Consider the following 16,419-nt stretch of genomic DNA (forward strand, 5'->3'; position numbering starts at 1 on the left):
TTGGTGTTTTTAATAGTTTGTCTGCAGTTTCAATCCAAACAAAAACTTATTTTCATAGAACCTTGATTGAGCCTTTTTCTTTCTTTTGGCGCTTGCTGTTTTCTTTTGGTTTTGGATGCTTTTCTGCTGGCGTTCACACTCCTGAAGAGCAAAGCCTGCCCTCAGCCGGTGCTACGTTAAGAAGTGAAGGAGGCGTGCCATTCATGCTGTGCCCGTTTCACCTTTAGGATTGAGATCACTGCTGGTCTGATAGCAGTGTGGGGCTGCGTAGGAACTTAAAGGCCACTACTCATCCCTGTGCTTCTGCTGAGCAGAAGTCATTTCGTCATAGACTCATTTTCCTAGACCACACATTCTGATGGACATTGCCCTGGTTCTCTGCAGGGCACTTGCTACAAGAAAAAGTGAAGAAAGCTGCCAATAAAATGCGTTTTAGAATTTGGAATGCAGCCCAACTACTGGAAAATAATCAGGGTTTAATGAGATGCAGAGCCATTTTAAAATTGCACTCATTTTTAAGTTGCTGCTATAGTGTATAAATGACCCACTCAACACCCAGCAGTCTAATGGAGTGCTTGAATGGTTTTAGCATGCAATATAAGTTAATTCTTATATGTTTTCCATGTGATCTAAAAGTAAAGCATATCAACAATTCATATCGTATTTTGCACTGTAAACCAAACAAAATGGCCGACATTATCCAGACAAAAGGTAGAACATCTTGACAGAGATTCATTTCATGAACCTCTCTGCTGTCGACCTTGCGTTCAAGTATTTCTACGGAATCACGCATGAATTGCAAAGGAATCATCAAAATAATCTAGAGTGCTGGTAGAAACCCTGTCGAGAGCTTTAACTCTCTGGCCTGAGCTTTTGAAGATACATATTCGAGAGGCGGTGGCAGTGCCGGTGCCAGTCACCTGCTCTGTGATGGAGAACAAGTACATCCTGTTGAACGGTCTACTACAGTGGCTCCCATTTGGTAGGAGCAAGTAGAGCTGCCTATGTTTGGGAGAGTTACATGAATTCATTTGTTTCCCAGATGATTAGTACATTGACGTGTTTTCATTTTTGTGGTGCAATGCATTGTTTTTGTTGTCCTTTTTCTAAAGTGTGCCCTGCACTGAATGACAAAGAAAACTTACATATACAAACCCAGAACTATTGGCTTTAGCAATGCTTATTAATATGGGTAGTTTATTCCTGTGATGCGCACTTGACTGACATATATGCAAAAAATGGTTTGCTTTTTTTATGGCTCTTCAAGCATCGTCCGCATCATGCATAATTTTATTTCATTGTTTTTTTTTTATAACACGCCTAATTGCATACCTGAGTTTGCTGTCTAAGTGTGGGTTCGAACCTCTGTTGCTGTGTGGGGTCTTGCTACCAAGACCAGTGCGTTGCCGCTGTGCTATCTGCCGCTCTCCAACGTATAATAACCAGCTTCAGGCCTGTTTCAATGACTGACTATGAACAGGGTCCCTACGTCTTGAATCCAGGCACTCCCCACTCCTTCCCTTTGCCCCGCACTTCTTGTTACTGAACTTGCCCGATTCTAATGACAGGAGGCCTAGTAGGACCGTTTCAGTTTTTCTTCATCCCTGTTCCCCGGCCGCCCTCTTTGTCTTGTTGTGCCTTGAAACACCATTTGCTGTATAGGCGCATTGTAAATACCCAACAAAGAAAATAATCAAAATGAGATAGGCTTTTTTTGACACATCCTTTTGCATTCTGGTACTTGTAGTTTTCCATTCATGAAGGTGGAAATAATGCTAATGAAACCATAATGCCAATAAAAAAATCTAAAAGAAAAAAAAAATCTGCAATCATACTTGCTCTCCTGTATGCACTTTTCAAGCCAGCTCTGCAACAGAGAGCATTCGTTTAGCTCTTGAAAGCCAAACATTCAGAAACATTTGGACCTTGCTGTACAATCAGAGCTGGGGACAGATGTGGTCAAGTACCTACATTTCAGACTGTGGTCAATTGCCAGCTTCTTAATCTAAGTATTTGATCCTGGACAAATCGTGTTGTGCCACTGTACCTTTGTCAAAACGTACATTCAATAGAAGTGATTCCGTTCAGTGTGTGCTGTTCAAACAATGCCCCACTTATGGTTTAATACACTACTGTTTCTGCAGATATAATAAAAGTAATAATTCATATATTGAGCAACACAGTCTATTGTATCACTCACAGGATCAGAACCTCCTTAAAAGAGTGTGCTAGCAGAGAAAGTCTGATGCATAACATAAAAGATGGATTTGTGGAGAGCAGGTTCACACCCAGAGGGGCATCTTGGTGCGATTGACAGATGTTTATTGTTACCCAACGTAATGGTACTCATTTTTATCATTCTCAGAAGGATGAAGGGCTGAGTGGATCTCCTGGGATTCAAACCTGTGACCATGAGGTCAAACAAAGGCTGCTGTTTTAAATGCAATAGTCCACTGAGCCAAAGACCCAGCTGCATGACAGTTAGCATCAATTAAAACAGGCTCTGCAACCTTAGGCTCTCCAGATGTTTTGTTCTTCAACTCCCACTAGCTCTGCCCATTATAGTCAATGCTAAGGGATCATGGGAGTTGAAGACCAAAACATCTGGACAGCTGCAAGTTGGAGACACCTGATAGACTGATAGAAATCAAGAACATGGTTTCTAGATGCCGCAACCAAATTAAAGACCACACCATCAACAATGTTTGTCAAAAAGCTTTTTTTTGTTTTTGAGAATCCTGGCCAACATCAGCCCCTGGCTTGGAAAGGCTTAACCCCCGCCCCCAAACACAAACACACACTTTGAGGCAGAAAGTAGCCCTTTGCTGTGACATTCTGAAGCTTTACATGTTTCTAACCTAGGAGAATGGGTTCAAGGAATAAACCCGAGGAGGGGAGGCATTACCGGTCGGATAATGCCCCCGGGGCGATAGTTAGAAGTATGAGCGAAGCAAGAGCTTAAACATAGCCCAAGGGAGATTACCTGATCGGTTATGCCTCCCTCCAAGGGTTATATCGCTATTAGTACCACGGCACATTGTTACAATCTGATTGACCCTCACCAGGTACGAATTACATTTAAACAATGATTAATTTAGCAGTGGCCAATGTACAGAAACAAAGGACTAAAGCCTGCCAAGGTGATATCGATGTACCTCTCCATGAAGGAGCCAAAAGCTTGATGGGAAATTCTCTCAAGAATTGTATTGCCCCAATGGATAGGGCATGTATTCTTTAGCATATATCGATCGAGCCTAAAAATAATTCCAATGAATCTCACTTTAGATTTTGTCACATTTGCGCATGTGAAACTCATGCCTTGGAAACCGCCATCTTGTAATAATGCTATCCATTGCCTGTGCGGCAGTACATCCTAAGACCTGTCCCTCAAGCTGACATCATTAGATGCATAAGCCTCTTGTCCCCAGGCCAGTGCACGTCTCTTGTCAACGTCTCCCACCCGCAAACCAACTGAGGCCTATCCTGCTTAGCTTCACCGATGGCAGGGTGGAGCCCATCCAGGTTGTAGAGCGGAATATAGTAAGTGTTTCATGTCAGCAACCTGAATGCCACTAATCATTTGTCTGCTGCCCGTGAAGCTAAGCAGGATCCGCCTCAGTTGGTTTGTGGATGGTAGAGCGCTGAGGAAATACCAAGCTTAGTGATTGCTGCGCATGGATTGTGTTTATACGTTTTCATTTAATTTGATCATGGCTAGCTCTAGTGACCAACCAGCTAACTGGCCAGAGCCTAGGTTTACCAGGGGCAGGGTGCAGGTTTCATTACACCCATTGTCTCATGTGTGGACAAGTTCATAAAAAAATGCTATTATTTTCAAATGTTGCCCATCCATGTTCAGCAATCACTAAGCTAGGTAGTTCCCCTGCAGTCTCCCATCCGCAAACCAACCGAGGCTGATCCTGGCTGATCCTGGTCTCTTATCCGAGGCTGATCCTGCTTGGTTTCAGGGGTGGCAAGGTCGGCAAATGATTAGTGGCATTCAGGGTGCTGAGATGAAACACTGATTGCATTTGACTTTACAGCCTGGGTGGGCTACACCTCCCTCCTGTGAAGCTAAGCAGGGTTCGCCTCGGTTGGTTGCAGAGGGGAGATGTCTACATGAGATGAGCATTGGCCTTGTGAGAAGGAGCGTAAGCTTCTAATGATGTCAGCTTGAGGGGTGGCTCTTATGATTTTCTGTATGTGTGCACTTGAATTTAAGGCGATTATTCCAACAGATAAGATTATCCCAAGATGGTGGTTTTGCATGTGTAAATGTGCCAACTTCTAAGGTAAGATGCAGTGGAATTTTTTTCAGGATCGATTGATGTATGCTAAAAAATACATGCCCTACCCATTGGGACAATTCAATTCCTGAGACAACCTCTCCTTTAACTGCTGGGCTCGGCATTTAGATGGCCCTGGCCACCAATGATTAGCATTGCAAGGTGAAACTGAACAGCCTCACGGGGTGAAAGAGGCATCTAATGGGCCACAGGAAGGTGAAATAGCTTTTCAGCCTCTTGGGCTCAGAGAAGGAGAGGGTTAATGGCCCCGCTTACGACCAGCTTTCAAAGCTGTCATCCAGCCCACAGAAAACGGTGAGGCTGACTCTGCCTCTGTGGAAAATACACTGCCACCATTTCATCCGTCTATTGTACATTACTCTTTAGTCTAGCAGTTCTGAGTGACTTTTGGAGGCAATGTAATTTATAACGGAGCGTGCGAATTATGAATTGTGCAGCACACCTTTTATTCAGCAAACAAACATACATTTGGGAACCTAAACCTGATGAGAAAAAATCCCAAAATGGAACTCGTATCGGACACGTCAAGAGGGGCGAAGAGAGTAGAAAGATGCTGCTTGGCTGTTTGACCTTCCCAGAGAAGAGATGTGTTATTGCTTAAATGTGGATCGTGAAGGTATAGTGTAGGGTGACCAGATATCCCGGTTTAGCCAGGATTGTCCCGAGAGTTTTTTTATATTTAAAAACCCCATCTCCGTCTTCCGGAAAGGGGAGAGTGGAGGGGTGGGGGGCGGGGGGGCTTAAGTGGGCTCTTAATGGAGAAATGTCGAGTGTACGGAGGGATTCAATATAAAAGTGCATTCACATTACCGTCGTTGTGCACCCTCGCCACCGAAGCTGACTCTTTTTCATCTCAGGGATGGGCTGGGACACACAACCTTTTGGGTGATGGACACATGTATTTCCTGATTGCGCCACATGGCTGGATGCGAAACGTGTTTATGCCAAAGCCTGTAATAGCAATCAGAGAAAAAGTGCATTTTAGAGACGCATATTCACACCCAGATTGGAAGCCCACTAGTGGGGTTTGATGGTAGGTGGTTGGCGAATTTCTAGGGGGATATTGGGAGTTGATGTGTGTTATGGGGTCCAGTGGTCCCGGGCCTCGTTGGTGAAGAACTGTGTGGAGGGGTCCCACAGCATGTTGCGCAGCACCAGCGCGCGCTGTACTGACACACGACAGTCAGAGATGCAGTGGTGATTAGCTGCCGAGCGGGAAAGGCTTCCGCTCGAGCCCAGGAGGTGCTTGGGCTACAAGATCCCATGCCAGGGATATAAACAAAACAAGAACACATAAATGACATTACAGTTAAATGACAAGTTGCTGGGACCACTTTAAGCACTCAAGACTATGCAGGGTAACAGTTTCAGCTATCACTGTATTAGTCCATTAATTATTGGGGAACATGTCCCCCTGGCCGGCGGGGTCACCGGGGGCCACATCTGCACTTTGGTCCTTGGGGTGGCTGGGCAGGGCTGACTGTGTTCGGGCAACTGTTAGCCATGGTCAGGGCTGTTTTTCTTCTTTTGTTTCGAGTCTCGCCCCAGACACCAGCCCTGCGGCAGATGGTGATCACCCCAGGGGCATCTCCTTCCAGCCATGGCACCCCCACCCCCCAGGCCACGTGTGTGAAAGGGCTGCCTGGCCGCATAAGCAATGTTGCAGGAGTAGCCGCAGCTCAGGCGTCAACTGACGATCCCCACGACTTGTTCGGTTCTCGGCGGGAGATGGCGGGCAGAAGTCTGTACGTCTCGGAAGCAGTTTGGGATTGCAGCAGAGGTTGCGCAACGGCGCACCACCTCACCATGCTACCTACTCAGGCGGCAGCCGTGGAAACCCGCCACGCTCTCTCCTGGACAGCCGCCCGCCACTCTCCTCGAAGCAGTGCTGAGATTCTCCGCCTTCCCGGTCCATGCCACAGGCAGCCCTCCAAGCTCTTGCGGATGTCGGCAACCATTACTGCAATGTCAAGACAGCAGATTTGCCGTCCTTAAAGTATCTACTGATGGCAACATCTGAAGCCAATGGAACAGGACAGCGGACCTCCCACCAAGCCCTGTCAAGACTTCCCAGGCAGGAACTCTCGCCAACAGGGTCCTGGCCAGGCTACGGCGGTGTCCCCACAAGCAGGAGTATATTCTCCTTTTCCTTTATTGCATGCTGGGGTGGCCAGCACACCTTTGGTGTGTCGGGGAGGCCAGCAGATCTGGTGCTTGTTGGGGGCTTCGGGGAGGCTGCAGACCTACTTCGGGCCACCATTTTGGCCTTGTTTCCTTTTTTTTTCTTTGCAATGCGGGGAGGCCGGCTGACCTTTCGTACACCGGGGAACCGAACAGGTTTGATGCATGTTGGGGGGATTCGGGGAGGCCGCGCCTACTCGTTGTGGCCACCACTCTGGCTGTCATGGTTGCGATGGGCCACGGCTTTGTTGACGCCGTTGGCCTGCTTCATGCCCACAGCGTCCCTTGCACCACTCAAGCTCCTGCAGGAGCGAGCTGGGCAGTGCCGGCAACACTGCAGGGGACGGTCGTGCACCTTCTCTTGGGGGATCCGTGGGGGGCTGCATCCCATCCGTGTCACCAGATGTTATGGGGACCGGTGGTCCCGGGTCCGGTTGGTGAAGGGAAGTGTGGGGAAGACCCACAGCAGGGTGCTCAGCAACAGCATAAGCTCTAATGAGACACGGCAGTCAGAGGTGCAGTGGTGATTAGCTGCCGCGCAAAGACGTTCGGTCCTTTTTTGAGCCGATGACACGTCTCCCAAGTGCCACTTAACATGTGGCTTCCGCTCGAGCCCAGGAGGGGCCTGGGCTACAACATGGTGCAGCGCTACGATTATGGCTGTGGCGTCACAGTTTAAATCTGGGCACCCCAGAAAAAGGATTAAGGGCCTGATTCATGGATAATTTGCCTGGTTCAAAGTGAATTTGCACTGCTGAAAAGTGACTTTGCATTGCCGACACAAACCCTGATTCATAGAAGCGTGCAAAATTTATGTTTGCGGTCCAAAGTCTGGACAAAGTAATTTTGAACTGCAAAAATCACTATGCACTGACTTTGCCCAGACTTTGCACTCCAAAAATACACTTTGCACGGTTCCATGAATCAGGTTTTTTTTGTCAGCAGTGCAAAGTCACTTTACAGCAGTGCAAAGTCACTTTGAACCGGGCAAATATTCCATGAATCGGGCCCTAAATGCGGATCATTGTGACTCTTAAAGAACGAGCATTATTTTTCGTGTTCACAGCCCTTGCACTCCAGTGTATAATGCAATCATCTCACTTAAACAATCCATAGTGTGTGCAGGTTTAAAAATAGCCTTATATCCAGGTTGATGGATTTGACAAGTGATGACTTTTGAGTGCGAGGTAGAATGTAATTATGGTTTCGAATTGCTCTCTAGGAAATGCTGTCTAGGAACCGTGACAACGTAAGAAGCACTATTTCGACAGCTCTTGCAAGCGTGGTCCAGCATTGCCCTCTAGCGTTCATTTACTGTAACCCAGCACTGTAATGTAAAACGGCTCTGCTCCCAGGAAAAGATTAGATTCAGAGGCTGACCGGCCCCCGCAGGGGGCGCTAGAGGGACAGCATACATAGCGGGCTGTCCCCTCTGGCCACCCCCTTCCGGTTGCTGGGCATGCCTCTCCTCTTCCTCCCACCTCAGCAAGGCGGAAGAGGTGTCCCCGGGGACCTGGCTTCCGGTCAGATCTCCCCGGGGACACTTATAAGGGCGGGAGCGGCAGGCCATCAGTCTTTTGCCCTGCAGCTCCCGCCTAGTGTTAATCAACGGAGTTGGTAAGTATGGGGGGAGGGGAGAAGGGTCTGCTCGCCGGCCGCCGCGCCAGCTGGAGCGGACCCGAGGAATGCAGTATCTGCTGATGCATACGCCGTTCAGCGCTGGGGCCGACCGTCATTCATCCCCCCCCTTCACAATCTCCTTTTGTTTTTAAATTATGGATTGCGTGGTGGGGACGCCCCGAACTGGGGAGGTCAACCGTGTTGCCTTCGGTAATTCAGGGCCGCCGAGTGCTGCATAGCCGATCGCGTGGCACAGGCTGTAATTGTTGTAGCTGGTATGGAAAGGGTCGCGGGTTCGCGTCTGTCCCCTGATTTTTAAATTAATTAATACCAGGGCCGCCCTGATTTTTAAATTAATTAATACCAGGGCCGCCGTGCCTCGTGGGTACGCAAAGGAATTTTTACCACAAAGGAATTTGTGGCGTTTTGGTTTCTACTATGGCCGCAGTTAATATCAGGGCCTCTGTGCCTCGTGTGTTCGTAATGATTTTTTACCACGAAGGCAGTTTTATGGAGGGTTCGGTCTGCATTAGGGCCATCGTCCTGCAGTTCTGTGCCTCGTGTGCGGAAAGCAGATTTATATGTTCCCAAATTTTATGTTTGTTTAGCAAAGCCACTAGTGGCTCAAGTGGTAAGGGCTTGCACTTGTAATGCTGGAGACCCGAGTTCTAATGCAAGGTGCGGAGTCTCCTGGGCACGTTCGTTTTTATTATGGCGCGCCGTTGCTTATGTTTGTATCATGGCCGCAGTGAATATTAGCGCCGCATGCATGTATCAGGGCCGCCGTGCCTCATGTGCCACCAGGAAAGGTTTTATCTAAAAGAAAGTTTTGGGGCATGTTTTGGCTGTTATGGGATGGCTTTCGAACCGGGGGATGTTAACAGGGCCGCTGTGCAGCAGGGTAATGAAGATGCCTTACATGGCCGGCTCTTTGTATTATTAAGGCGCTGTGCCGCGTTTATATTCAAGAGCCACACGTATCGGGTCTGTTGAAGTAGCTGCATGGGTCTGTTGTTGTAAAGCTAGATTATGTAGGAGCCGGTCGAGTGGCATAAGGAGTAGAGCACCCGCTTTGTTTATAATAAGACCGCATTGCCGCAGTGAGTATCAGGGCCTCCGTGCCTCAGGTGTCCACGAAGGAATGTTGATGGCGTGTTCTTTTGTATTATGGCCACCGTGCCGCAGTGATGTGCTGCAGTTATGTGCCTCGGGTACTAAAGCCTCCAGTGGCTCAGGTGGTAAGTCCTTGGTCTTTGAGTGCTGAGGACCTGAGTTCTAATCCCCTGTCTGCTATCTCCAGGGGATGTATTGCCGATTATTATGTTCCGCATTTTATGTTTTTGTGCCGCGTTGTTCTGTTTATATTATGGCGCGCCGCATTTTCTGTTTGTATCAGCACCGCATGCATTTATCAGGGCCACCGTGTCTCGTGTATCCACTGGGGAAGGTTTAACGGATGGGATCTCCGTAGCCCAGTGGTTAGCTCTTCGCTTTAAGGCATGTTCTGTCTTTATTGGCCGCCGTGCCGCATTTGTGTGCCTCGTGCGTTTGTGCCGCGTTTATTTCAAGGCCGATTTTTATGTGGTTTCTGTTTATAGGATGGCCTTCGGACTGCTGGGATGTTAACAGGGCAGCCGTGCATCAGGGTAGTAATGATGCCTTACATGACCGGCTGGTGTTTGAAGTAGCTTCGTTGGTCTGTTCTACGAGCTAGACTTTGTAGGAGCTGGTCGAGTGGCAGAGCGAGTAGAGCGCTCGCTCGCTTTGATATCCGTGCAGAGCCTGCTAACGCAGGTTCGAATCCCGGCGGGCCCAAACTCAGACTTTTGCATCCTCCGATAACCCAGAAGGTTCATAGCACTATAATAGTCCCAAAAATATTAGCATCTAACCGGACGAGTGGCACAGCGAGTAGAGCAATGCTTTGACATCCATGCCAGAGTCTGCTGACGTGGGACAGCGCACAAAGATCCGAGGGTTCACAGCACCATAGAAGTGCGAAATTATTATCTAAATTGGTTGGGGGTTCGAACCAAACCGCAGCGCTCTGTACAGGGGGGTTTGTAGCCTTAACAAGCGCCAATTGTCTCTCCTGCCTAGTAAACAGGAGATCCTGAGTTCGGTTCTCAGCAGTCCCCGCTTCTTTTTTAGCAAAGCGCCAGTGGCTCAATCGGTAAGGGCTTGGGCTTGTAATGCCGGGAGACCTGTGTTCTAATCCAATGTCCGGAACCTAAGGGGCATGTTAAAAAGCTCATAATTTTTCATATTGTACGATAGCTGTGGGGCCGCCGCGCCAGTCGTACGCACGTTTCTTTTGCGAGATTTTAATATTCTGGCACGCATATATCTTAAAATGTTTAAGAGGCCGCCGCGCCACGTGCAAGGAAATGCTGGTGGTTGGTTGTAGTTGGTCATACGATAGTTGTAGTTTATATAACATACGATAGTTGGGGCCGCCGTGCCACTGGTAATTATTGCGTTGCAAACCCGTCTGTTTTCGTTGTAGGCCGTGGAGCTTATTTGAATGTTTAGGTGCGTACATATTTCAAACTGTTGGCGCTGCCTCCGCGCCACGTGGCATGGGATGTTGGGTGTGTGTTGAATCTACGATCGTTCGTTAATGATTGCTGTACAACCGCGGTGCAAACCTGTCCCTTTAGGGGTGGTAAAATGTGGTGCAATTTTCAATGTTTAGGCACTACGGGGCCGCCGTGCCACGTGCAATGAAATGGGCGTTATGGTTTATCTGACATTTTATCTTTTCTTGGCTGCCGCGCCACTTGTAACGCTCACCGTGGGACATGTCGGTGGGTTTGGCATGCGTTTATTATTCCACGCCATTGTGAAGGATAAAGAGTTTTTAAAGTGGATTCATTTATTTGGCGTATGTTATTGGTCCATCTGTTTCGAGTGATGAAAACAGGGTGGGGGCGTTAACTGGGATTACACAATGATGCAAGCCAGAAGGGAAGCTCAGTGGGTGCAGCGCTTGCTGAGGCGACCTGTAGGTTCTCTACAGGTCGCAGATTTGAAACCCGAGCAAGTCCGAGGCTGCCTTTCACCCTCACGAGGTGGATGAATAAGGACCACCTTTGGTTGGGGGAGGTATTAACGAGGCCTCACGCCTCGCGTTTAGCACATGTTTGGTTATGTGTGGCTTTATATCAGTGTGCCTTATATTTCAGCCACTTTCCTTGTCTGGCCGCGATTGCGGAATGTTAACTAGTGTGTGGCGCTGCATTGCTATGTATGCCCACTACCCTCTTTCAACAATGGGACAAGCACCGTGCATCGGTATATTTCAACCACACCACAAGGGTGAATGGTTGGTGTTATGCCCTCATGCTGCATCGGTCAGAGACACTGGGTTCAAATAAAAAACCGTCATTGCATGGACGATTGTGTGTTACTGCTTTGGAGTGCCATGCAAAGGTGTCTTAGCCGCTCATTACAGGCACATTGTCCCGAGCACCGCAGAAGGGAGTGCAATTCCCAAGCATGTTAGACTGGTGTCCTAAGTGTGGCTTTACTTGGGCAATGTCTCATATTTCAGTGCAATTTCCTTGTCGGGTCGTGAGTACGCTGTATTGCTAACTATGCCACCCCGCCACCCAGACAATGCCGTCTGTCAGGCATAAGTTTACCATGTTGCCCCGTGGTTCCCTGCACTCTGGGTAAGGCTGCATCGATCGGTGGGGCTCTAACTGCCATTGATGTGGGGTGGATACTGGAAAGGTTTGCCGCATGGGCATAGGTGGGGCAAGTTAGCTTATGTTTCCTTCCTTCGTTTTTACTTTCCTTCGTTTACTTTCAGCCGTAGCCCCAGCTTTCAAAAGAGATGGAAGTGGAATTTATAATCTAAGGTGGAACGAATGGATCTCAGAGCTGCCGCCATAAAGCATAAGTTTAAGGTCAAATATTAGGAACCTTTTGTGGGATAATACGGTTTCAGGCTTCAAGGCTGAAAGACAATGGATCCCGGCAGGGACAAACTCATCCTTTTTATCCTTCCGAGGTCGATAAATGAGCACCACACACTGGGCAATAATAAGCAGCGCTCAGATACAGGAGGGTTTGTAACGCTATATAAAATGCTAAATTAATTTATTTTGAGGGTGCAGCCAGTGGTTAATGGTGCGGCACAGATTTTTCGGGACCATTTGGTGCAGCACCGAGGTTCACAACCTTGTGCGGCAGTCACTGTTGATGTTCATGAAGCGATTGTTTTGTTAGGAGAAAAGGGACCAGTCAGCAGCCTGTCGCCTAGGACACCATTTTTAGGTTCGGCGTCCTCTTGGTCTTTGTAAATTCAAGGGGTTTACGATTTCACTTTGGCTGGTGGCCAAGCTGCCAGGTATTATGGCTGAACAATGTAGTTCAGGCAGGCTGGTCGCCTTACTGATCGGCTGGTGGGATTAAACAATGATGGTGTTAGGGGCTCATAAAGGGAGTTGCAAGAAGGGCAGAACAAAAAACATAATGGTCCTAGAGATGTTCCCCATTGTAGTCGCATTGTGGTTGTGGCCTAGGATTCACAAGAGGGTTCGTTTTGGTCCGACAACAATGCAGTAGTCCAAGCCATTAACTTACAGTCTGCTTCTTGCCCAGCAATGTTGAGCTTGCTCAGAAAACTAGTGGAAGTATGTTTATATCATAACATTGAATTTGGGGCTCGACATGTGCCGGGCACTGCAAATGTTGCTGCTGACGCTCTTTCTCGCTTTCAGTGGTCCAAGTTCCGGAATGCCCACCCGGAGGGCAAGCTTGAGGGAGCACAGTTCAAAAAGGAATGGTGGCAGTTGGTGGTGTGGACAGGGCACTCGCAGAGTTGAGTGAGCGCTCACTCACGCCCGGCTTAAGATGCAGATACCAGCAAGGTATATTAAGTTCAAGAGGTGATTTCCTATCTACAGTGTGAAAAACAGACCGCGGAGGAACAGGTACGCACTTTAGTGGTTTGGGCGCACTCAGAAGGATTGTCAAAGAGTTGGGCGGCGTCGCACCTGGCGGCGGTTGCCTTCCACTCCAAGTTGGAGTGGAGGGGTGATCCCACAAAGGGGTTTTTGGTGCGCTCGGCATTGAAAGGCTGGGCCCGTTCGGAGCCAAGGTCTGAGGACGTGCGCGAACCAATTGACTTTGGGTTAATGGTGAGGTTGTTGGCCATATTACCTAGCATATGCTTCGGCGAATACGAAACGGCTCTATTCAGGTTGGCGTTCGCATGGGCCTTTTTTTGGGGCCTTTAGGATTAGTGAGCTAGTTTCTGCATCCAAGAAAGACACATCTGGGGGGGACATTGCTTTGTATCCCTGTTCCACAAAGACTCAGGGGAAGGGGTCAGTATATGGTTGAGGAAAAGCAAGACGGATCAGCAGGGAAAAGGTTTTCACATATGCCTACATGGGGGCCCCCCCCCTGGCGGATTGCTGCCCTGTGCACCTTTTCTAGAGGTTTATACAAATAAGAGCTACAAGCGCTGGCCCCCTGCTAACCCACGCCGACACTTCCCCCCCTCTCTGTATTTCAATTTCGCAAGGTGCTGACAATGGCCTTGAAGGCCTTGGGAATTCAGGGGGAGGGGTGGTCTACCCATAGTTTCAGGATAGGCGCAGCTACCACTGCCTTTCAGCAGGGCATGTCTCCACGGGCGATCATGAAGGTGGGGAGGTGGGAGTCGGCCGTTATCAATTGTATGTCCGCCCCCAGCACAGTGCATTCCCAGAACAATACTAGATACCAAGAGCACTCAAGGGCCGGGCTGGGTAGTTGGGCAGGTTGGATCCTGGGGGATCAAAAAACTTATGGTGCGTTATGTTTTTTCCCCGCAGATGACGCAGTGTGGTTGATCGGCCACTCATTTGTGACACGTGTAAAATAAAAAAAAAATAAATAAAAAAAAGGCTAAGCAATGGACGATCGGCCACAACCTGGGATTCAAGGGTACCGAGGGTGTGTGTGGCCGGCACTCCTGGAATGAGGTGGCATTCCTTGCTGCCTGCTATTCGCTGGGGACTCCAGGGGGAGGCGGGCACCAAGGCGGTTAAGTCATTTGGGGGGCAACAATCCGGCCAAGTTAGGTCGCGGACGTTTGCCCACACAAATACAGGTGACGTGGCGCACGAGTTACCTGGTGTGAATCCCCACCCACCCACGCCTGATAAGTAAAGTCTTGGGGCAAACAAATCAAAGGTCGGTAAGATTTTGAGTGTAACCAAAAGCGTTGTCAGCCTATGCCAGTGGCATATACGGGACAGTGTCCTACTAGTAGTAACCAGTGTTCTCCGGGTAGTACCCAGAAGCGTTGTCAGCTTGTGCCAGTGGCATATATGGGACAGTGTCCTACTGGTAGTAACCAGTGTTCTCCTGGTAGTAGCCGCATGGTGAGCTAAGGAGGGCTGGTTGCAGTAAACCAATGGTGAGTATGGTAACAATGTAGATTTTAGGAAAGTTTTAAGGAGAAGTAAGGTCCTAAGGTTTGGGGGCATTGATGGCAGCGGGAGCCACCATCAAAGCGTGGCGGAGTATCGGGGCGGTCCTAGCCAATGAGGGACTTCACGCTGCAGCTGCAGCGGCTCGGGATTGGCCGGGCTCGAGCCGATCCCTCGACGGGCACTGACTCCCTTACTTAGGCCTTTAGGCCAACAATCTCCTGGTCAGTGCCCCTGAGTGTCCTGCTGGTAGTACCAGTGTAGCTGGAATAACCAGCAGTTTTTGTCAGTTTGGCCAGTGGCTAAAGAGGTGACATGGTTCACCCGTATCTGACTGTTTGGCCAGTGGCTAAAGAGGTGACATGGTTCACCCGTATCTGACTGTTTTTTGTGATGTGGCTGGGACCGTCCCAAGTTGTCTTGCTCCAAATAAACTGTGACCTTGTGTTTTCCAAAGAACTTTAAAAAAGTTGTCTGTGTATTCATTTCAATGTACTATTATTCTGACCTAAGGAGGTGGGGGTGTCCAATGGGGATCTCCCCGCTAAGAGGCTGACCGGCCCCCGCAGGGGGCGCTAGAGGGACAGCATACATAGCGGGCTGTCCCCTCTGGCCACCCCCTTCCGGTTGCTGGGCATGCCTCTCCTCTTCCTCCCACCTCAGCAAGGCGGAAGAGGTGTCCCCGGGGACCTGGCTTCCGGTCAGATCTCCCCGGGGACACTTATAAGGGCGGGAGCGGCAGGCCATCAGTCTTTTGCCCTGCAGCTCCCGCCTAGTGTTAATCCCCACCCACCCACGCCTGATAGTAAAGTCTTGGGGCAAACAAGTCGAAGGTTGGTAAGATTTGGAGTGTAACCAAAAGCGCTGTCAGCCTGTGCCAGTGGCATATATGGGACAGTGTCCTACTGGTAGTAATCAGTGTTCTCCTGGTAGTAACCAGAAGCGTTGTCAGCTTGTGCCAGTGGCATATATGGGACAGTGTCCTACTGGTAGTAACTGGGAGTTAATACGTGCAGACCGGTGGTAGAGTAGGATCAGGGTGAGGCTTTCGCATCATCAATAGGAGTGATAAGGTGAACAGAGTTAATTAGTGATAAGATAAGTTTAGTGTGTTGTATGAGTTGTTCCTAATTCTCTTCTCTTGTTACAGGCGGAGTATCGGGGCGGTCCTAGCCAATGAGGGACTTCACGCTGCAGCTGCAGCGGCTCGGGATTGGCCGGGCTCGAGCCGATCCCTCGACGGGCACTGACTCCCTTACTTAGGCCTTTAGGCCAACAATCTCCTGGTCAGTGCCCCTGAGTGTCCTGCTGGTAGTACCAGTGTAGCTGGAATAACCAGCAGTTTTTGTCAGTTTGGCCAGTGGCTAAAGAGGTGACATGGTTCACCCGTATCTGACTGTTTGGCCAGTGGCTAAAGAGGTGACATGGTTCACCCGTATCTGACTGTTTTTTGTGATGTGGCTGGGACCGTCCCAAGTTGTCTTGCTCCAAATAAACTGTGACCTTGTGTTTTCCAAAGAACTTTAAAAAAGTTGTCTGTGTATTCATTTCAATGTACTATTATTCTGACCTAAGGAGGTGGGGGTGTCCAATGGGGATCTCCCCGCTATGCCACGGCACTCCAGAACGATGTTAATGTTAAAGGATATTTGTACTGCGCACGATCACCACCGGAGTGGTCCTTTGGCGCTCTGGCGTCTCTGAAAAAAGGGAGGGGTGGGAGGTGAGTTGGTGGGAACAGGCTGGAAAAGTGCAAGGGAACATTGATGTGCTGTTGGCAGCCTCGGTCTGGAAGTCCGTTGGCTGGGCTAGGGGTGTTTTACGGTCGGTAGCCGTCGTGTGCTGTTGTGTGGGTCTATGTGTGGTTTGTTTTGTTGTTGTAG

The 16,419-nt window shown here is 49.1% G+C and overlaps 1 long non-coding RNA gene across 2 annotated transcripts; it reads left to right on the plus strand.

Annotated features, from left to right (window-relative positions):
* The first annotated feature begins 7,934 nt into the window (after positions 1 to 7,934).
* Positions 7,935 to 16,142, plus strand: LOC138581353 (uncharacterized). Of its 2 annotated transcripts, none has more exons than XR_011304525.1 (3): positions 7,935 to 8,105; positions 12,836 to 13,048; positions 15,687 to 16,142. It is a non-coding gene; the product is annotated as an uncharacterized lncRNA (long non-coding RNA). The 2 variants fall into 2 exon arrangements; XR_011304527.1 differs by having other exon boundaries at positions 7,984 to 8,105; positions 12,836 to 12,985; positions 15,687 to 16,140.
* Positions 16,143 to 16,419: the final 277 nt, after the last annotated feature.

The sequence above is a fragment of the Ambystoma mexicanum genome, chromosome 1p (assembly GCF_040938575.1).
Source record: "Ambystoma mexicanum isolate Mex_15411 chromosome 1p, UKY_AmexF1_1, whole genome shotgun sequence".
In the NCBI taxonomy this organism is placed as follows: domain Eukaryota; kingdom Metazoa; phylum Chordata; class Amphibia; order Caudata; family Ambystomatidae; genus Ambystoma; species Ambystoma mexicanum.